Below are 23,937 nucleotides of genomic sequence, written 5' to 3'. Positions count from 1 at the left end.
TTACATGAACACATCTACTAGTTTAGCTTTTACCAAACTATATAAAGCTATACTGAGATGAGTATAAATCAACTGAAATATGTTGAAATAAAATGTCTTTGTATAAGCAACGTATTAAACTGCAAATTAACATTTATATGCTAGTATATCATAAAAACGATATGTTACAGACGAAATATGAATGTTTAGACAAGATTTTGTTGATTAGTTTTGGATAGATTATAAAGTTTTTACTGTAAAAAAGACTACTGCCACATCAAATAAGCTTTTGTTCGCCAATTTCAGCTTAAGTATATAGTATGGGATGTTTTGTCAAAAATAAAGTTGGTATATTGAATTATCACTAAGATGTTATTATAGTGTTTGTCTAATATTCAAACTAAAATGTATACTTTTTACAAAGAAATATTGTTAAAATTGTAATTGTTGTTGTAATTGTAACCTTTTTAATAAAATTGCAAAAAATATATTTACAAGGTAAATCTAAACAAAACAAAATCCAAATTGGTCAACATAAGCCTTCTCATTAAATTATATTATATATGTGTTTTATTAGTGACACATTTGGAGAGAGGATACACACTCCAAAACTTTCTGAAAATACAGTATGAGAATGAACTGCACAATTACTAGAAATATTTACCTTGGATATTAAACAATTTGCATAAGGACACAATTTGTGGAAAAAGACACATTTTTTTCAAGATGTTTCCAACTCTAACTTCGAACCAATTCTGTAGTATATATATATATATATTTAATTTAAAAAATATATATATATTTTGTCCTTACATTCTTTCTTGTGGTTCCCTCTCAGTGACACACCTGACGGAAAAGCGCATTATGCAGCTCATTATGTAGGTCATTATGCAGGTCATTGTCTTCTCAGGTGTGAACCACAGCTTTATTCTTGATCATTCACGCCGCCACGCATAGTACCTTTCCACACAAAAAGTGTCTTACAATCATGCCTATAGCAATATAGTTTGGTAAAAGCTAAACTAGTAGATGTGTTCATGTAAAAATAACATGTTTACTAATGTAAATGCCAGTGTGAATGAACGGCACAGATGCGCGCTGTTGTTTACGACAGCTGTAAAAAACAGCGCGCATTTGTGCCGTTCATTCATTCACACACAGAAACGCGATTCAAATTGAAACTGTCTTTTTGCGGTTTACAGACACTATTCCATATCGAGATTAGAACAAAGCATTTAAGAATAAAGAACTTACTTTTCACAATCCTCAGCTGGATCCGTTGCTCCTCGAAATGAAACTAAACCAGCACTTCTGAGGTAAATTTTCCAGGATTATTATTACGATAGTATTATTACTCACAGCGTCGCAAGACGACGTAAAGTACAGTACATTAATCTGATAAAACTTGATCTGTTTTATCGACCTGATGTGGGCGTTCACAGGTTTGCATGGATTGTCTTCATTTGCAATTGAATAGCGTGCTATCCATGGGCGTGTTCACATTATAATGAGCTGCGAGATCGATAATGAGAACGACTGACATTTCTCTCTTTTCATACAGATTACATAAACAGAGAATATTTATTTTCGTTTTGAACTAGATAATTTAATAGTATACACTTAAATGATTATAAAGATATATTGCTCATGCAGGCCAAGGAGCCTGGTTAGCTAAAGCTGACATTTACAGACGCTTTCAAGACCATGCCAATTCACCCCTCAGATTGGCGTTAAATGGTACTCAAATTTTTATTTCGCAGTGAAGCTTTCACTTTCACTTTCGGGTGCAGAAGCAGTCCGCATATCTTCTGTTGCCTTTCTGAAGCTTTGTGCTGGATCCTGCTGAACGTCTGTAAGCTCTCTTTCGTTTTACATTTGCTCGATGACTTTTTGCTGATCGATTTTCCCTCTTATCAAACTACAATTCTGGACAAGCTCAAACAGATTTTCAGTGAGATCGGCATTCCCCTTCCAGAAGAGAAAACCCTGGATCCCTCTACTTTGCTAGAATTCTTAGGCATTTTACTAGACTCGGTTTACATGCAACCTTCCCTCCCAAATGAAAAGCTTCTAAGAATCAGGTCCTTTATAGAGTCCTTTTTCTCATTACACGTCGTATCTAAGCGTGATATGCTTTCTCTGCTTGGTCACCTAAATTATGCTATAAGTTTCATTCCTCAAGGCAGGGCATTTATCTCTCGCCTGTTAACGCTGCCCCACTCTGTGCCAAATTTAAGCGACCCGATCCAGCTAGACGAAGGGTACATGTCCAATCTCAGATTTTGGACTCGCTTGCTAAATACTTGGAACGGCATTTAATTTTTCTACAAAGATGTTTCCGAATCGTCTGTAGAATTACAACTATTTACTGACGCCGCCCCTTCTATCGGCTTCGGGGGATTCTTTCAAGGCCAATGGTTCCCAAAAAAATTGCCATTTCTCAAGCCTGCTTCAGGCTTCGTTTCGTCCGCGCTTCACAAAATGTATCCTCTAGTGATAGCTAGTGTCCTTTGGGGTTCGGCATGGACGCGGGAATGTATTGTGTTGTTTTGTGATAACGAAGCCACGGTTACCATCATTAACAAAGTTAGATCAGTAGTCAAAGAGACGTTTAATCTGGCAATCAGTAGTCTTTAATTTTATAATTAAGGCCGCACATATTCCAGGCCACTGCAATCTCATAGCTGATGAGCTTTCACATTTTCGTTTTCAGGCTTTCAGACGGCTTTGCCCTTCAGCCAACCCGGATCCATCACCCTGTCCACCCCTAGCAGAGATAAGGTTAATTCACCCAGACAGTACATCTCTAAAGGCGTGACTCCCTCCACCCTTAACGCTTATACTTCTGCTTGGTCTTTGTTTGTAATGTTTTACTTTTCTTTTCAGATTCCTCTATTTCCCATTCTGATCACGACCGTTTATTCCTTCCTCTTCTACAATTACGAACATCGTAATTTAAAACATTTCTTCCATTTGTAGATTGCTCGCAGGTATTAAATTATACGCAAAGTATTTTAATCCAAATTATTCAAGTATTTTCACCATACCTTCTGTTCGCTTGTTACTCAAAGGCATAGCCAAATCCTGTCACAGTCACCACCTAAGCTCCTCCTCTTCACTCCAAGTCCCATCATCCTCCCTGGCCCACACCTGCAGGCACTCTACAATCACTGATCACCTTGACCTGTTTCCCATCATCAGGCCCATAAAGTGTCTCTTTCCCCTCACTTCTGGGTCTGATCTCGTCGCTACGTGACACACAGACTCTTCAACACTACTTACCTGCCTTCCTGTGGACTTTATGCAAACCTTGCCTTCAGTACTCGTCTTCAGTCTTCAGCCTTCAGCCATTCGTCTGCATCCGTCCCCGGGATCCTTCACCTGCATCTGCAAAAGAGACTCTAGTTAATCTTCAGTTAAGTTACCATTCAAGTATCATCTGTCTTCATACTCATCATACCTCTGACTGCTTCTGCAAAACCTATTTAATAAACTACTTCACTTACCACCTTGTCTGAGTCCAGTTCCATCCCTGACAAATCCTAGTAAACCTCCAGATAATCGCCTCCCAATCACCTTGTCTATATTGCAAAGATTAATTACCTCCGTCCGCAATGGTCTCTTTTTCTCCTTTATTAATATTCTGCTAGAAGCCTTGTTTTTATCAGTGTTTTATGGCTTCATGCGTTCAGGGAAATTTACTTCAGAATCTAAACATTTTGATCCTGCCCGCTGTCTTTCTTTTTCTGATTTATGTTTCTCAACTAATTCCTTTACTTTTTTTTCTTAAGCACTCTAAGAATGATTCTCAATGATCTGGTGTTACTCTTTCCCTTTCTGTCCCTTCACATTCATTATTAAATATCAGAAAGTTCGTACTTGAACTCCTGACTATTTCCCCCTATTTATTTTATCTAATGGAGTGCCTCTTACCCAGGCTTGGTTCAGGACTCACTTAGCTACCGTCTTAGGAAGCTACGGTCTATCTCCCTCTCGTTACACCGGTCATTCCTTCAGGATTGGGGCAGCCGCCACAGCAGCCGAACGAGGAGTGTCAACATCAGTTATCAAGCTCCTGGGCAGATGGTCTTCCTCTGCATTCTAATCCTATAAGACCCGATTCCAAAACCATCCTTGAAGCTCAGCCAGCTCTATCAAGTTAAGATCAAGGTAACTTTCATGCAAACACTGGTGGTGGTGTTATGTTTTTCCTCAATTTATTACAACTCATCGTTCCTGTTTTTCATAGTCTCCTTTGTCTTTCATGACTTTGTCTGTGGCCTAACGTAGCGTTTTCTCCATGTGGCCTAACGTGGCCTTCGTCTCTATGTGGCCTAACGTGGCCTCCGTCTCTATGTGGCCTAACGTGGCCTTCGTCTCTATGTGGCCTAATGTGGCCTTTGTCTCTATGTGGCCTATCGTGGCCTTGTCTCCACGTGGCCTATCGTGGCCTTGTCTCTATGTGGCCTAACGTGGCCTTGTCTCAATGTGGCCTTCATCTCCATGTGGCCTAATGTGGCCTTTGTCTTCATGTGGCCTTTGTCTTCGTGTGGCCTAATGTGGCCTTCGTCTTTCTGTAGCCTATTGTAGCCTTCCTCTCTTGTTCTATTATTTCACTCTTTCACAGCTCCCTTGCTTTCCCCTCATCATGTCTTTATGCAGCATCCTTACAGCTTTAGCCATTTTCTTACACCATGGCGGAAGTGGCCATCTTCTACCGACTAAGCTTCATGGCCTACGCCTTTATTCTGGTTCCACGATTTTATGTTTGGTCATGCTCATTTTATGTTTAACTAAAAAAGTGTTTTTTCTTTTTTCTCTCCTATGTTTTAGGAACCGCAAGATACACTACTGGTGGGTATATCCCTCTTACAATTCTTTGGGGGTAGTCCCGGTGGGATTAGTTTTCCTACCAATTTTGGGGGTCGGCTGCTCCCCTGCCTTCATCTTCAGGCAGGAAATGCAGAGTCCGCTACCCTCTGAATGTGAGCTACGGACGGAGCTAAGAACTTTTTCATTCAATATTTTTGCTCTCATTTGCTGGTATATTAATTAATAAATGTCATTGTTATATTATCTTGCCTTCCGAGTCACTTTCGTAGAACTGCTTTCTACGAAAAGAAATTATTTCGTAGAAATTTAAAAAATTTCAAATTTGTTAGCTATGGCATGAAATATATGATATTTCGATTGTCAAATATGTGCAAGTGGATGTGTTTTGTTGTTTAAACAACTTTATAACGATCACGTTAGTTGAGCCTCAGTTCATTGAATCGGATCTGTTGGATATACAACATGTGAATTCATCCACTTTTCCCGAAATACATGAAAGTAAGTGGCTGGTAAACTGGGAGAAGAAGAGAGTAAACTTTGAAGCGTCAAAACCAATGAGCATCAAGCTGTGTTGTCAGCAAGTCGTTTTCCATCGTGCTTTTGATCAGCGCAGTCGGTGGAGAGCAAGAATGCAGAATCTGACAAGTCCGCCTCGCCGTTGCGAGGGGATTTTGACTTACGTCAGCATGACATTAGAGCAAGGCGGACAACACTCAGACACATTTCTAAACGTCATGCATCTTGCGGTGATCACCGGTGATCGGTTCTGCGCAAATTTTGTTCATCTCAAATTAGCCTTGTGTGTCTGCTTAAGGTCAGTAACTAGTTGGCATGTCTATTTTTCCTATGTGGAGTAGCGTTTCAAATTAAACATGCTAATGTGAATAGCCTTATATACAGTAGTTATGTTGTGTTTGTTTTATGTTTGTTCTGAGAATAGACATAACTTTGTTTTCCTCACTGGAATTCCTACATAACTTGCAACATTCTAAAACAACATTCAGACACATTACATTAAGGCAGTACTAAGATTGCATTCTATGCATTTGTAGTGTGTACTAAAGTCTGTCAATCATCATAAGAGCGCCACCCTCAGGCTGAATAACGCAAGGACGTTAGAATTCTGTCAAACGTGTGTCTGATATGTTCAGTGATTAGAATAAAGCTTACAAAATGTTTATTATAAACTGGCGCTAAGACCCAGAAACTGCCCTACCTAAATTTACAGGCAGGAGCTGCTACTGGATATCCCACCGGTCACAATTGTGACCGCAGCTTTTTTCTTATTTCTGGAAGCTCTAAAAATGTTTTTATTGACTTTGGGCAAGAAATTCAACTTTTAAATGACAAAATAGATTGTCTTGATTAAAATCAATTAATGTCATGTGACTAGTGTGAAAGGTCACATGACCAGATCAGTTCACTTCCTGCTTGCACATCTAGAATAAGATGTCTTCCTCAGACTACTACAAAAAGTAGTATATAAAACATCTTAATTTACATATAGAACTATCATATTTTGTACATATATTCTTTAAAGGGTCTACTACTGATATATTTTGAGAATTATACTCCAGCATATATATTTTGCTCGTAAGACTTGTAAATTTGTTTACGGTCACAATTGTGACCGGTAGTATAACACAGTGCTTCAATAGAAAACAGAGGTATTGGCTGGTATTAGCAGGTTTTGGCAATCCTACACTGAACATGCCACACCTGTGAGGGGGATGGATGATCTTGGCAAAAGAGAATTGCTCACTAACACAGATTTAGACAGATTTGTGAAGAATATTTGAGAGAAATAGGCCTTTTGTGTACATAGAAAAGGTCTTAGATCTTTGAGTTCAGCTCATGAAAAATGGGGGCAAAAACAAAAGTATTGCGTTTATAATTTTGTTCAGTGTAGTGATGAGTGTCCCAGAAACGGTCAATGTGTTGGACCTTCTTGACGTACGTGACCCCCTTCCCCCCCACCCCAAATTGAAAGTGACTGTGATAGTGATGGCTCAGATAGGGAGTACCCGGGTGAAACAGCCCATTTGCCAAGTAGACTATTGAATGGCGATGCAGAGGTGAATTATGGAGGATTGGGCAGATGTTCATGAGAACCAATTGGTGTGCCCCACACATTACCACAAACAACCCTTTCTACAACGTACGGCCCATCTTCAGTGCACTGAATGAGTGAACACAACACACATCTCCCTGAAACTGGCCTAGGACAGGGCCCAAGTGTAGTCATGGTCTAGCCCATATGGGTCTAGCCGAACAAGCAGAAGTTCCTCCAGGGTGTAACTTTGTACATGACAACCTTTTCACCTCACTAAGCCTTCTTCACGATATGCCAAAACGAGATATTAGATGTCTTGGAATGAATTGTGTCAATAGGTCTAATTGAAGAATTTGAATGAATTCTGACTATGTTGTTTCACTATTGTGACCGAGTATAAAACCTAATATTTCACTAACTTAACCAACATAAAATCAAAAAAGGCATAATGTTTGAGTGTTAGGGAGGTCTAAGGAGTAAAATGCATGTACTCAAGTTGCAAGAAAAAATTTGGGATTAAACGGGTTAATAGTTTATATTGTAAATTAACTTAAATTGCATATTGTGTTTTCCATGTAATATATTTCAGAATGACATAAACAGGGTTCTAAATTAACACCCGCCAACCCGCCAAATGCGGGTTAACATTCATTTTGGCGGGTGTTAATAAAAACTTACTAGCCAGTTTGGCCGGTGATGCATAAGGTTCTGTTCTCGGTCATTTATCCCCCTGGCAGTACTTCCTACATTTCCCATAAACACTGTGCCGTAATGCTACGTGATGACGTTTCATACGCCCATTGGCTGCGCGCAGTTTGCAGTGAAACCAGCGCGAGAAATGATCATGGAAACAAACGGAGCGTACGCGTCCGTCCACCAGAAAACACAAGGAAGATGAAGAACGAGCCAGAGCAGGGAGCAGACTGAAAGAGGAGGGAGCTAGTAAAATAGCTAAAGTAAAAAGTTAAGATTAAACTAAATGCGGCGGTGGTTGGGACAGACTTCTGGGTTTAAATTTAAATGTCGTTTAATGAGAGATAGCCTACGTTATTTTTTTAAAGTGGTTTTTGTCATTGTCATGATTTCTTACAAGCTTATACATTAGGCAATAACCTATACACAACAAGCTTACTATATATCTTAAGGTTTTCTTTTAGTTGAAAACATTAAACAATATGTGTAAACAAAATATATAAACAACAAAAGCATTTAAGCTCATGCAGCACAAACGTGGAAAAAACGCAACAAAAAAAAAGAAAAAAGCAGACTGCGCAGTTATCGTACAGAACATAGCCTACATACTCGAGTCAGCATATGATTATCGTGTTTATATTGTTTCACCTTCATGTTGAGAAAAACAATAATATCCACATGCTCGAGTGAGAAAACGCGCTGCGCTGACACACAGGCGTTGCAGAGACGCGCGCGCGTGTGTGTGCAAAGTGAAGTAACAGCACTTTGCGTTTTCTGTTCTTAAACCTGTCTCCCTCAACGAAACTTAAAGGAAGCATATGTCAAAATCATTTTGCTACCAGAAGATATCGGGGTACAGCTGTTGACCTGCAGTCGTTAATGCAGTGATGGACAGCTGCTTCCTCAGTCGACTGCTGTTTCTTTGGATTTCATGTGATTTCTCATTGTGGTGGTGATATTATGATAATAATAATAATTAATAATTGATTAAACGTAATTCCATTTTGTAATAGGCTATCATTTTCATCTAAGTAATTCGAAACTTCGCGAGGCAGACAACGACATTATGTGATCAAAAACACAATCCACTTGTTAAATGCTCCACCCAGTGCATTTAATTATAACTGCGAAAAAAAATTGAAGAAAAAAAGTATTAGTATTAGTATTTTATTTTTTTAATAATAATTACAGAGCGAACATTCGAATATTTGTGCACATCCCTAATAGAGATAGATCCCAAACTTGAAATGAAATGTTTGCACTTTCTGTCTTGTACCGGAAGACAATACAATGCTGAATAAAGTCGTAGTTTTTGTTATTTTTCGACCAAAATGTATTTTCGATGCTTCAAAAAATTCTGACTAACCCACTGATGTCACATGGACTACTTTGATGTCTTTATTTCCTTTCTGGACAAGGACAGTATACCGTGTATACATTTTCAATGGAGGGACAGAAAGCTCTCGGACTAAATCTAAAATATCTTAAACTGTGTTCCAAAGATGAACGGAGGTCTTACGGGCTAGGAACGACATGAGGGTGAGTCATTAATGACATAATTTTCATTTTTGGGTGAACTAACCCTTTAAGTAAATTATATAGTGTTAATGTTGGGGTGACCTATTACTTTAAATTATCATGCTTTTTCTCAATATAGTTTCTTGTTGTTTAACTAATACTGGTAACGACTTTGTCTACAAAATATGGATGTAAAAAATATTTCTATTATTGCTATACTATTTTTGCCTTGTCACTTTTTAAAAGTAAATATATCATCTGCAAAGGTTTAAGCACTTTTCCAGTTCATCCTCTAGTGGAATTGTACGTCAGTGATGACAATTCCAGAACCTAATAAACTTTCAGACTCTTTGAACCTCATGGGAGTTGTACTTCAACTCAACAACCATGGGCTCCACTGAGCAACTGACTGAGGATTACAATCTCAAGATAACTCACAAAGCAGAGGAAATTACACGGACACATCTAAATGTTTCCTGTATGCAATTTTCCCAGTTCAAAATGTCTAGACATTAAAAATATACTGTTGAAGTCAAGACAAGATCTAGAAGGCCAAGATAAGATCTAGAAGGCCAAGATAAATCTCTAATAGAACTGTTTGAGGACTATTCGGAGCAGAAGAGAATGTCCAGGAAGTTTTAACTGGTGTCCTCTCATCCACTCATGCTCAAATCTGAATGACAGAGACATCAGAACATTTCCTGCTATCGCAATTGCAAAATTCAATGTCCGAAGTGTACTTCACCATACTTGGTTAAGCCAGAGTCATATTAAAACCATGTGCCTGAGTTAAAAACAGAAATATTTGGCTACAAACATCCTATCATATAAAGGATTTGCAGGGGGAAAAAAATATCTTGATACATGTTAACATGTTAAGCACGTGGTTTGCTACATTAGCCTTTGGGTTTGTGTTCCAGTGGCTTTGTTCTGCATGTTTTCGTGGAACAAGTGAAGAACAGATTGTACTTGGGGCGGCAGTGGCTCAGTGGTTCATGTTGGTTGTCTACAAACCGGAAGGTTGGTGGTTCAATCCCCGGTTCCACCTGACCAAGTGTCGAGGTGTTCATGAGCAAGACACCTAACCCCAGCTGCTCCTGACGAGCTGGATGGCGCCTTGCATGGCTGACACCGCCATCGGTGAATGTGAGGGAATATGTAAAGCGCTTTGGTGGCCATTGTGTCTGTGAAAGCGCTATATAAATGCAGTCCATTTACCATTTTACTTGTACATGACCAGATTTTTGCATACAAAACAATGATTTAATTATTCTCTATTATTTACTTGTTAATAAAGGAAGGAATTCTGCAATAAAGCAACAAAATGAAGAGTGAAAAATGCACATTATAGAAGGAGTGCAATAGATGATTTATCTTTGTATTTTATTCTACTCGAGATTAGAGAATGATGTGAAATGTTTTGCCACACAATCCTGTTGCCAGGGTGTGGTGCAGGCAGAAGGATCAGAGGAGTCTGAAGTTCCATGGTAAAGTGTTTACTTGCAATATAACAGAAACAGGTACAGACAGGCGGAAGGTTCACGCACACTTACTACAAAATACAACAGACACATACTTGATACAAAGTAGAACGGACAGAGACTGACTGAACAGAAAGGAGTTTGTGTTTGTATTTAGAAAGGAACTAAATACAAACACAAGATGAACACTGGTTAACAGAAAGCAGGTGAAGCAGATGATGGTGACGAGACAATGACAAACAGCTGTGATGGGTGATCAGGTGATGGCCGATAGTGTGCAAGTGGAAAACATGAGGGATGCTGGGAACTGTAGTGCCGTAGAGGTGACAGAGCTGGTGATCGTGATAACTCCCCCCTCCCGGTAGGCGTGACCTCACGCTGTAGATGGTGAAACTAGGGAGGGGAGTGGGCGTCCCGGCAGTTCGGAAGACCAGGGCGGAGCAGGTTGTGCAGGCGGCCAGGGCGGATCGTCCTTCGTGGCCTTTCCGTGGGGGCCCGGTCTGGTCACTATGGCCGAGGACGTATAGTCAACACCCCCCCCCCCCCCCCCCCCCCCCCATGAGCTATGGGCACCTCAGGCTTCGAGGGCTCAGGGTTCAGTGGAGGCTGACCAGGCATGGACAGTCTCTGGCTCGGCGGGCATGACGTGAACAGTCTCAGGCTCGGCGAGACTGACGCGCAGGCTTGGCGGGACTGACGTAAGGCTCCGGCTATGCAGGATTGACGTCAAACACAGGCTCGGCAGGACTGGCGTGGAGCGCAGGCTCGGCAGGGCTGACGTGGAGTGCAGGCTCGGCAGGACTGGCATGAAGCGCAGGCTCGGCAGGGCTGACTTGAAGCTCAGGCTCGTCAGGACTGACGTGGAGCTCAGGCTCAGCAGGACTGACGTTGAGCGCAGGCATGACGTGAAGATCAGGCTGGCCAGGCATGACGTGAGGATCAGACTGGTCAGGCATGACGTGAGGATCAGACTGGTCAGGCATGACGTGAGGATCAGACTGGTCAGGCGTGACGTGAGGATCAGACTGGTCAGGCGTGACGTGAAGATCAGTCTGGTCAGGCATGACGTGACGATTTCCTGGGTCTAGCTGTGTTCCGGATTGAGGCACGACACTCTCCAGACACCGGATGACGGTGTCCCTCCAATCCAGTCTGGTGGTGTCTGGGAGGTCGATAGGATGGTTGAATGTGGCCCCGATCTGGAACAAGGTGGTCAGGCTCACGTCATCGAGGGTGCTGGTGACGGCAAGGCGTAGAAAAACCTTGACAAAGGACAAAAAGTTTTGGCTCTCCTGAGCAAGGACGATTATTCTGACTCTATCGTCCATATTGGGCGGTCCGATCATCTGTCAGGGTGTGGTGCAGGCAGAAGGAGCAGAGGAGTCTGAAGTTCCAAGGTAAAACGTTTACTTACAATATAACAGAAACAGGTACAGACAGGCAGAAGGTTCACGCACACTTACTACAAAATACAACAGACACATACTTGATACAAAGTAGAACGGACAGAGACTGACTGAATAGAAAGGAACTAAATACAAACACAGATGAACACTGGTTAACAGAAAACAGGTGAAGTATATGCAGTGATGGGAATAACGGCGTTATAAATAAACGGCGTTACTAACGGCGTTATCTTTTTCAGTAACGAGTAATCAAACGAATTACTGTTTCCCCCGTTACAACGCAGTTACCGTTGCTGACAAAAAAATGTGGCGTTACTATAATTGAACTCACTGAAGCGGTTTTCATCCGAGTAGGCTCTCTCTCCGCCATAGGACCTGCAAAGTTTTTTTCTCTGGTGTGTGTGTGTGTGTGTGTGTGTGTGTTTATGAGGCGCCGGAGTGGACAAAAGCGAAGCGAACGGCGCGAGCGCGCTCAATGCGCGAGAGAGACCGAATGTGTCCGAGAGCGCGCTCAACAGTTGCGCAAGAGAGACCGAGGGTGTCCGAGCATTATATAGTTTGTTTATAAATAAATGACACATATCTGCAACGTTAATTAATTTACATGGTTATACAAATAAAATCTAAAACATTACCGTCAGGGAACGTTCTGTTTAGGTTATAAAATAAACCCGAAAATAACCTGCAGGGAACATTCACAGAAAACATCTTTGTTTGACCGGTTGTAAACATGTGCGGCAAACATGTCTAGAATTTGGCTTAAATAACCTCTGATGATGACGTTCGCTATAGGTTATAAAAATAAACCCCCAAAATATTATATTTTAGTATTATTTTTTTTGTGGTAATTGTTCAGTATTATATTGAGAGAGCACTTGTTAAACTGTTTACTTTTGTTAGGAAGAAAATACTTAGGCTACAGTAGGCTATGTCTACTAGTTGTGAAGTTGTGTAACAGTTTTATCATTTTAATATGCACAAAGAGTATGTATATTTTTTATTATTATTTATTTATTTTTGGTACATTTCTTAAGAAGCATAATTTATTTTTAAACTTATTTGTTGGCCAGTTGGGGTCTGTGCGATATTAAGTATAAACCATCTATAATATTTTATTGTTCTACCATAGTAATGCTAATATTTAGAATAATATATTGAATTTAATAGGCGTCTCTCACATTGTCCCACAGCAACATTAAAATAGAATCAATTATTATTATAAAACATTGAACACTAATCTACACTATTAAGTGTCCATTTCATTAATTTAACATATTTAATACTGGGGGCATCCAAATTATTTGACATAGGCCTTTTTTTTTTTTTTTTTTTCTTTTTTTTTTTTTAAGTAACGCAATAGTTACTTTCTCTGGTAATTAGTTACTTTTATAATGATGTAACTCAGTTACTATTTGTGAGAAGTAACTAGTAACTATAACTAATTACTTTTTTTAAGTAACATGCTCAACACTGAGCATATGATGGTGACGAGACAATGACAAACAGCTGTGATGTGTGATCAGGTGATGGCCGATAGTGTGCAGGTGGAAAACATGAGGGATGCTGGGAAGTGTATTGCCGTAGAGGTGACAGAGCTGGGGACTGTGACACCCGTTACTTCATTAACCTAGCTAAATGAATAGTATTTTCTAGCACGCGTCATTGCAATTTTTCATTAAAGGGTTAGTTTACCCAAAACATGGAAATTCTTTCAATAATCACTCACCCTTCATGTCGTTCCAAACCAGTAATCTTTGGAACACATTACAAACAAATATATATTTAATGAAATCTGAGAGCTTTCTGTCCTCCATTGACAGTCTACACAACTACCACTTGCAACCTCAGAAAGGTAGTAAAGTCATCGTTAAAGTAATCCATGTGACTCCAGTGGTTTAACGTCAATTTTGTGAAGTGACGTGAGTGCTTTGTTTGCGCAAAAAAACAACAACAATTGACCACTTTATTTACAAAATATTAATCTCCAATGCATTCACGGAAGCAAGACGCAAGAGAAGACGTTGTGTGGACGGGTGTTGGAGATTAAATTATTGACTGCAGCAAGATCTTTTTAATGACATACTTGCCATTCTGTGGTGGAAAGCATAACTTAAATGTTTCATTTTCTTAAACCAAGTGGATACAGACACATTCCCGACATACAGAGACTCCCATACGTATTTTGTTTATAACAAACATAATTCATATTGTATCATGTCACATCATTAAGCACCAATATGCTTTTCAAACTGATTCAAGTTCAGAAAAATGTTTTAATCATATACAGTATCATAACATATTTTACCTTTTTTTAGCAACAAGAAGTCATAGCTAGACAATTTCCTGTTCCTAGTCACCTAGTTTCACAGGAGTTTAAATATGAGGAAACACAAAGGCCAAATTCCCTTAATCATCCATCACAATGAGTAAAACCAAAGAATATAGTTCTGATGTGCATTAAAAGATTGTTGAGCATCACAAAATAGAAAGTGGCTGTAAGAAAATAGAGAATTGAAAATCCCCATTTTGACCATCAGGGCAATAATTAAGAAGTTCCAATCAACTAAAGATGTTACGAATCTGCCAGGAAGGGGTCGTGTGTCTATATTGTCTTAATGCACGTTGAGGAGGAGAGTTTGAGTGGCCAAAGACTCTCCAAGGATCACAGATGGAGAATTGCAGAGATTACTTGAGTCTTGGGGTTTAGAAAGCCTAAATAAATCTATCAAACAACCCCTACATCACCACATGTTGTTTGGGAGGGTTTCAAGAAAAATCCTCCCTGCTCCACCAAAAATAAACTCCAGCATATTCAGTTGTCAGACATGACTGGAACTTCAAAAGGGACTGGATTCTATGGTCAGATGAAACAAAAACAAAAAAATGCTTTTTGGCCCAATCCCACTAGATGTGTTTGGTGAAAACAGGGATAAAAATGAACCCATGCCTACGGTTAAATATACTGCTGGGTCTTATATGTTGTGTGCCTACTTTTTTTTTTCTGGAGGTCCTGGACATCTTGTTCATATACATGGTATTATGGATTCTACCAAATACCAATAGATAAAAAATCAAAACCTGACTGCCTCTGCTAGAAATCTTATAATGGGCCGTGGTTGGATCTTCCATCAGGATAACCAACACATTCTCATCCTTTGGCGTCATATAGGTGACGCCATATGACATTTCGTCGAAATCTTACGCACATGGCATCCTTTAGCGTCAATATAACACGCACTGTTATGGGTAGGTTTAGGTCTGGGGTAGGGTTACGGTTATGACGCCTTGGTATCTGCGTCTCATATTGACGCTAAAGGATGCCATGTGCGTCGGATTTAGATGAAATGTCAAAAGCGTCACCTGTATGACGCCTTGGGTTCTGCGTCTCATATTGACGCTAAAGGATGCCATGTGCGTAAGATTTCGACGAAATGTCAAAAGCGTCACATGTATGACGCCTTGGGATGAGAACGGGCTGGGATAACGGTGCAAAACAAACAACAAAATCAACACAAAAATGGGTAACTGAGCACAATATGAAGCTTCTGTCATGACCGTCCCAGTCCCCTAAACTGAACCCTATATACTTTATGCACCAGAGAAACAAGGGCGCCGCCATCTTTAGAATATTGTCTTTGAACTTCCGTTTCTGCGGTCGCTCTGTATATCTCTACACTGTAAAAAATTTCTTGTCAAATTAACAGTAACTTACTGGCAACAATTATCCAGTAGTTGCTGTATTTCATTCAACAGTAAAATTACTGTAAAACTAACTACAGTAGTGTTAAGCATACTGTAAAATTAAATACATTATTTTACTGTAATTTTTTTATCATGTTGAACTACAGTATTACACCGTTAATTTTTAATAATACTGTATAGTATTATACAGTTATGAAATGTTATTTTATTTATTTTATAGTGCTACTGTGTAACCTGTAGAATATGTAGAAAATCCGTAGAAATATTATTTTAACTGTTAATGGGAAATAGAAAAAAGAACAATTGAAGTTTTAACTGCACAACCAGGTTTATTGTGTATTTTCAAACAATACATTAGTAATAATAATGTAATATAATACAACAATAAAAATCTGTTTTAAAAAAAGACTAATGTACAATTTATCATTAATAATTAAAATCAGTGAACAATTCATGTATTTCAATTCATGCAAAAATTATCCTGAAGAGGTAAAATAGAAACTTGAAAGCAGAACAGGAGAGGATGAAGGCCAGGTGAGGAAAAAAGTGGAAGAGCAGCGACAACACTTCTGATAATCCTGCAAGAAATGATAAGCACAAATCAATCAGAGGCTAAACATACAACTAATAAAAATAAAAAATAAACTAAATCACATTATCAACACCTTTTAAGGGGATTTTTTTTTTGCCTATGGTATCCACCTTATTTTTCACAGAAGAGTGGGCCGGTTTCATACGCTTACAGTTATTTCTAGCTGTACAAAAAAGCTTGTTATGCTTCTTGATATTGCAAACTGGTATTCCTTACCCTATTATTTTAATGTATTGAATTTGTCATAATTGTAAACACTAGTTTGAGGCACAAATATTTTTATCTATTTTTAAGTCTCGCACATTCACAGAAAATAGCTTACTTCACTTTTGAAGTTGAAAAATAAGGTGGATATACTGCTTGCATGTTGTGTGGCATACATGGATATACATACCGGTATATCGACTATATTAGGGGTGGGGAAAAAATCGATTCACATATGAATTACGATTCCATCTTCTGCGGATTCAAACCGATTCACACATTTCAAAAATCGATCTAAATGTTTAATAATGTGATGATGTTGTTTCAAAGAAGGACAGTTTAGAGAGTGCACAAGCTTGAAGCAGAGGAAGCATTATGAATGAAGCTTATACTACAGACTACAGAAGTTCATATCAATATCTTAACAAATAGAAAATAGTCTTAAATAATGTTTAGTTTAGTTAGTCGAGCACACGTCAAGCTTTTCTTGCGATCTTTCCATGTACAGGTAGGCTACTTTGGTTTTTACATACAAGAAACACGTTCAACATGGACACGCAAACGGTTTTCTGTGGTAACGAACAAATACCGCCTACAGTATAAAAGAGCATGAACATGTCCTGTATCAGAGGCTAAAGTAATAAATATTGAGAATGCAATGGCCCTTATTCTATATCTGACTCCAAACAATCGGCCACTGATGAGGGCTGCGTTTCCCCAAAGCATTGTAACCTTAAATTAATTATAGAACAATTACCACCAATGGTCTACAATCAATTTAGGCTTACGATGCTTTTGGTAAACGCAACCCAGATCCTGATGATAGTCAGGATAGTCAGTCCTTTCATAGATATGTCTGTCGACTTGATGCTCACTAATTTGAATGATGAAAAAGATGCGTGTATGAACGCTGAGCGGCAGCGGGCTAGATTAAAGCTCCAGTCGGCAAGTCTGGCAGATTGAGTGGATTTAGGAAAATTTTTAATGTTTACAACTCTCATGCCCCTCCCCCACTATCAACGGATACCCTCCCACCGTGACCGAGTTCATGCTCGTCAGTGCGTGTGCACCAGATTTTCAGTGAACGCGTCCGTCTAAAACGCGTTTTCTAAAACCACTTTATTTATGTTGTTCTGTCAGATTATAGTGTCGATTTCACTGAATATGATAAAAAAAATGTTGCCGACGGCAGCTTTAAATTAACGCAGATATGAGGTGTGTATAATTTAAACTAAATGACTCCCACTCGATTGGGAATAACAGTAGCTGCTGTTTATTTCTATGCTGTTCGATTTTGAATCAAATTTAAATTTAATATATGCATAGAATATATTTAAAATCTATGATCAAATGTAAATCTATGCATATATCAAATTTAAATTTGATTCAAAAGAGAATTGATTTTTGAATCAAATCGTGACCCCAAGAATCTATTTGAATCGAATCATGGATTCAAAAAAAATTACCACCCCTATTACATTTCATTATATTTTTACTTAACCTGTTGTCTTCATTATTTAATGCAAGTTTGAGAACATTTAAACCTTAAAAGAAATAAATATTTGACATTGATTGTGATAGTTATCAATACTGACTGATAGATTTTATCAAGATAATTTTTGACCTTATCACCCAACCCTATGGAACACAAATGAGTGTAAACTCCATGAATGAAATTCACAACTGCATATCAAATAGCCGCATTGCCGTTTCTGTGTCTTTCAGAAATCAGATATTTTTTACCATTTCAAGTTTTAATTAAAAACTTATTTAAAGAGATGTTACAATTATAATAAAAAAAATAATTTGAATTCTTTGACTTATACAAGGCATATGTGTTAAATGGAAACTGTGAAGGGAACATAATTACATATACTTATTTATTTTTTTAATTTGAAAAATGTATGGTTTAAGTCATTTCCGCCCTTTTTGGATTTTTCTAAATACAGATTCAGACACAAATAATTTCTACCGATATGGGCTCCACTGCATCCCTAATATCTCTTACCTTAATGATTTTGCCAGTCATATTCTGCAAAGTCCCTGATGAAAGATGTGTGGATTCAAAGACATGTTCTTCCTCCGAACAACCTTCCCACTCTTTCTGCTCACCTGGAACTGTGATGTGCATTTTGAATTTTCAGGATTTATCCTGACAAGAAACCTGTAAATAAATAAAAAAATATTTTCCAACTGAATAAAAAACAACAACTCTTACGGACCATTTCTTTAATTATAGTCATTCTAACTGCATTCTAATATAGGCTTCATCGCGCAGTTTAAATGGATAGTTCACTTCAAAATGAAAATTCTGTCATCATATACTCACCCTCAAGTTGTTTTCAAACCTGTATAGATTTCTCTCTTCTGCTGAACACAAAGGAAGACATTTTTAAGAATGTCAGTAACCAAACAGTTAACTGGGCCCCGATTGACTTCCATAGTATTTTCTTTATCCTACTATGGAAGTCAATGGATCCAGTTAACTGTTTGGTTATAAAAATATCTCCCTTTGTGTTCAGCAGAAGAAAGAAATGTATACAGGTTTGAAACAACTTGAGGGTGAGTATATGATGACAGAATTTTCATTTTGAAGTTGACTCTCAAGGCGTCGTTTTTTTTCTTCAAATGAGTAACAAGTCAGTTTGCACATAGTTAAAAAAAAAACAATTACGATATTATAGCTGACAATACTGTAAATGACATACCTAGCTTTGTCTTTGGACAAAAATGCACATTTTTGAGCGCTTCCATCAGATAGACTGAGGTAAATATGAGCGCGCAACTGCACAAGGTAACTTTACTGGCTGGTCGTCAGGTCCTCACAGACGAGTAAAATGAAATAGTGATTTACACGAAAATAAGCGCGAATAAATCGATAAGAGGAATCGAAATGTTAATTTTTATAACAATAATCCGAATTCTAACCTTGGGTATCCGATTTCAGGATACATTTCTCGATTTTCAATTCCCAACCACCCTATGAAAATGTAGTTACCCGCAGGCGCTTCCACCGACTTAAAATGGTAAATAACAAAATGTTTAGATCATTCTGACCGTATACGTGGTCAGCCAATAACTGTAAAGTTAATAATTAGCTAGAATCCATCTATGCATACAAATAATAAGATTTATTACTTACCAGATGACGAAGTTCCACAGGTCGGCAGAAACAGACACGATCGATGCACTGATATGACAGTCACAGAAAAACTCGTTCAAACTGAAATGCGCTCTCATGCACCCCCCACTGACAGAAATTAATACTGTCATGGTCACCCCATCCTGAAAATGTTTTATGTAGCCTACAAATAACGTTGCTATACCAATTTTTCCTGCGGATTTGTGTGTGGTTTTTTTCGCGGTCAATTTGCACTGCTGTATTTAGATTTACAGTAACTGATAATTTCCCAGAATGCATTGAAAATCAACAGTAACATACTGTCAACTGTGGGCACAGTTCATAACTGTTGAAAATACAACATAATACTGTGACAACATCTAAATCTACTGTAACTTACTGTACATAGGTTATACAGTAAGAAACTGTTGAGAAAAACAGTATAATCCTGTGAAAACAACAGAAATCATTTACAGTGTATGGCATTGCTGTCCAGGAGTAATTAGCTTTTGAAGTGGATTTACTTAATGTAAAGTTAACGAAAGTTATCATGAGGATTGTAATGTTTATAGCAGATATCTTAACAAATGTCAGTAGACCGGGAAGATTTTAAAACGAGCCGTTCATTCATTCAGACCGGAAGACAAAAGACAACGAGTGCAGCGCTGAAAATGGGCGGGGCTACATAAGGTCTATAGAAAATGAGTGGGGTGAACTGAAGAGAAGAAGCACCAACATGAACTTGTGAATCTGAAGGATCTGGAGAGATTCTGTATGGAGGAATGGTCTTTGATCTCTTGTCACTTGTTCTCCAAACTCATCAGGCATTATAGAAGAAAAGTCAGAGCTGTTATCTTGGCAAAAGGAGGTTGCAAAAACTATTTAATAACAGGGAGCCAATAATTATGGCCAGGGTGTTTTGGAGAAAAGCATTTATTTCATAATGTGATTTACCCTCCACTTTCAATTATTTTACTTCAATGAAAGGTTCGATTTTTGCTAATTTTTTTTAATGAAAGATCAAAAGGATAAACCATGCAGATTTATTTTTTGCAGCCATTTTTGATCATATTTACCAGGGGTGCCATTAATTCTGACAACAACTGTATATCCTGAAGTTAAGATATATTGGAGATGTCAATATACATGTCTAAACTCTGTCATCATTCACTCAATCTCATGTCATTCCAAAACTGTATGATTCTCTCTCTTTTTTTTCTTGGATTTTTTTAAATATATTTTTTTTATGAGAAAACACATATATCAACAGACATATCTCAGTGTTTTTCCCCCATTGTCGATACAATGGAAGTCAATGGGGCTCCAATGTTGTTTGGTATTCTGCAGAAGAAAGAAATGCATACAGGTTTGGAATGACGTGGAAACAAAATTTTCTCTTTAACTGCTATTAGACGAAAATTAACTGCTACTAAAAATGTTCCCCATCACACATACATTGGGTATAAACTTACATACATAACTGCACTTAGGCATCTGCGCTAGTGTTGTGAGATGGATACATGGATGGTTTTCTGAGTCAACAAAGTTGTGAAAAATGTCACTGTTCATTGGTGCACTCCTTAGCCATCTGTTCCTTTGTGTTAAAGCACATAGCATCAAAGACACATATATTGCTAACAAGAACACACCTATTAACTTTGGTGTCAACAATCTTGTTAATTGAATCATGTTTTACCATAGTAAACCCCACAAAACACTTCACAAGCAACTATGTAATAAACGTCACTTTTCAGCTGCCCACACCATCGTTAGCTGTTTACCGTCTTGATCAATGAGGTTTCCTCCGATTTCTCTCAATTTCTTAATAAATTAATGGCTCACTATGATGTGTGCTGCAATAAGATCTCAAATATTCTGTGTAGATGGCTGTGGTCAATTGTATTAAGATAAAATGCAAATTTTAGTTTTCTAACTTGTGTAGCTTTTGAAACAAAAATACGGTCCCATAACTACAGTATATTAGAAGTGTATAGAGGTATTAGAGGTATACATTAAAGGCCATTAAAGTCAGCATGAAAAAGAAGTTGTGATAGTCTTTTTTTCCCTATTCCCTATTGACAAGTAAGACAAAAAATAAGGGGAACCACATCCAAGTATATTTGAGCCCACCACCAGATCAAAACAAACATATACCAAAAAAAGGTTGAAATACAAAATACAACACCTCAATGCAATAATACCCCACAATCACCAGAACCAGGTCCAAGGAGTGGAACTAGATCTGGGCATAGCAGAGGGGACTCCACCTCATATGAGGTAATCGAGTCTCTACTGCAGCACCGCAATGGTCATCTTCCCGCAATGGGTACATGACTCATCCATGAAAGCCACTTCAGCGTGCTTTAAGCCCAGACATGTGAAGCAGCGATTGTGACTGTCAGACGGGGCCAAGAAATGACCGAATCCAGAAACACACAGGTGGAATGACATTTTTTAAAAGACGCAGTGTCACACCCATGATTGCTCTTTTAGGGAAATTATGATAGGGATCCTGTAATCCAGTGAAGATCAATCAGATTGACTGTGCACCAAAAATCAGTTCAAAGTCAGTTCAGTTCACAACTACATTATCGTCGTAGCGAATAACTTTAAAAAAAATTTAAAAAAGAGAAAACATATAATCCACATGGGTAATCCAACTAAAGAAGAGTTGATGCTGCTGTAAAGTCTGTGGTGAATGCATAGATTCTAGGTAGCACACGAAACAAACACAGTTGATGAAATATACAGCCAACAATGAGCATTGCTAACACACTGATCCTCAATTAATGACCACAAGAAGGCATAAAAGTTGAGTATTAACTCAAACCCCTCTTTTTTTAAATAGTGTGAGCCTTTCCCAAGCTGAGCTACCACATGGCTTACAGGGCTACATCACTAGCTCTTGCTTATATGGGCGCTCTAACGCCCTCACCTTAGGCTGTAGACCACTAGTGACCAGGAAGATAATGGCAAAACAACTATAATCAGCCTGAAAACACACTGGAACTGTTACATTGTGACATATATCTGAGTGAAATGGCTTCTCTTCTATTATTTTATGGTGATTTAATGTGAAGTCCAAAGATGATCCAACTTTACTGGCAATGGTACTTGAACCCAAATTTGGTCTTTTAAATTGGGTTATTTCTTCTGCACAAGTTAACATTGAACATATTAGTGTGATTAATAGCATACAAATAATTATAATAATACATTTATTAATACATTTATTACAGCCAGCACAGCCCCCAGTTGCTACAACAGGCAATGTGCCTGCCAGTCCACACTTATGAGTAGGCAGCACAAAATAAGTAAAGATTCACACTTGATGCATTCTTACAATCAAAAAAAGCTGGATGGAGCCCAACAAACTGAAACTAAATGATGCAAGTATCTCAAGACATGTTATTCAAAACTGTGCCAGAACTTGTCCCTACACAGTATTCACTGCTCCCTACTCACTGGGATATCCGTTGAAGCGGACTTCGCTGACTATAATCGCTCATTTGGAACACTCTACACCGCCATCAAAGAAAGGCAATAATAGGGTAATGCAGATGATGATATAACATAAATATTGTAAGTTACTTTACTTTCAAATTTAAAATCATATAAAAGGCCTGTACATATACAAAACACACATTATGTATCTAATAATATAATTAAAACATGTTTATTACTTGTATATTTAATTGACTATTGCAGCTATTAATTGACTATTAGATTTGAAGCTGTACTGTAACTGTCATTCAATATAAAAAATACATTTGATTTGGTTAACTATGTATAAATGTGTTCTTAGTCAATGGTCTTAATAATTGTAGCGGTCTCATCCCGCGAACTTTCTTTCCCACGCGCAGCTGCATAGTAAACATTCCCGAGGTAAATAAAGTAAAATAAAAAAATGACAGCACCTCACCTCAACACTTTTACATTTACATTTACATTTTGTTAACATAACTATTCATCCAATAGAATATGCAAATGTAACATTAATCACCATAACCATTCATACATTTTCTAATTTGTATAATAACAACAATATATTTATGAATACTCAACTGCATGCATAAACTCCTCATCTCAGAGCCATTTAAAAACTCTTTCCATAGTTAGTTCTTTCTGGCGACACAATGTGCAACGAAAGTTGAAAGTTGATTTCCGCGCTACTCTTCCTGTGAAGTTATGTATTGATGTTCCCTTATTCCGTATGCCGTTCGAAATGTGCCCTTCGAACTGAACGTGTTCGCTCCCTTCGGATTGGAATCTCACTTAAGATCACCATCTTAAGTGAGATTCCAATCCGAAGGGAGCGAACACGTTCAGTTCGAAGGGCACATTTCGGACGGCAT

Source organism: Rhinichthys klamathensis, unplaced genomic scaffold (assembly GCF_029890125.1).
Source record: "Rhinichthys klamathensis goyatoka isolate OS25496 unplaced genomic scaffold, OSU_Roscu_1.1 h1tg000968l_1, whole genome shotgun sequence".
Lineage (NCBI taxonomy): Eukaryota > Metazoa > Chordata > Actinopteri > Cypriniformes > Leuciscidae > Rhinichthys > Rhinichthys klamathensis.
Note: the sequence above shows the minus strand (reverse complement) of the source record.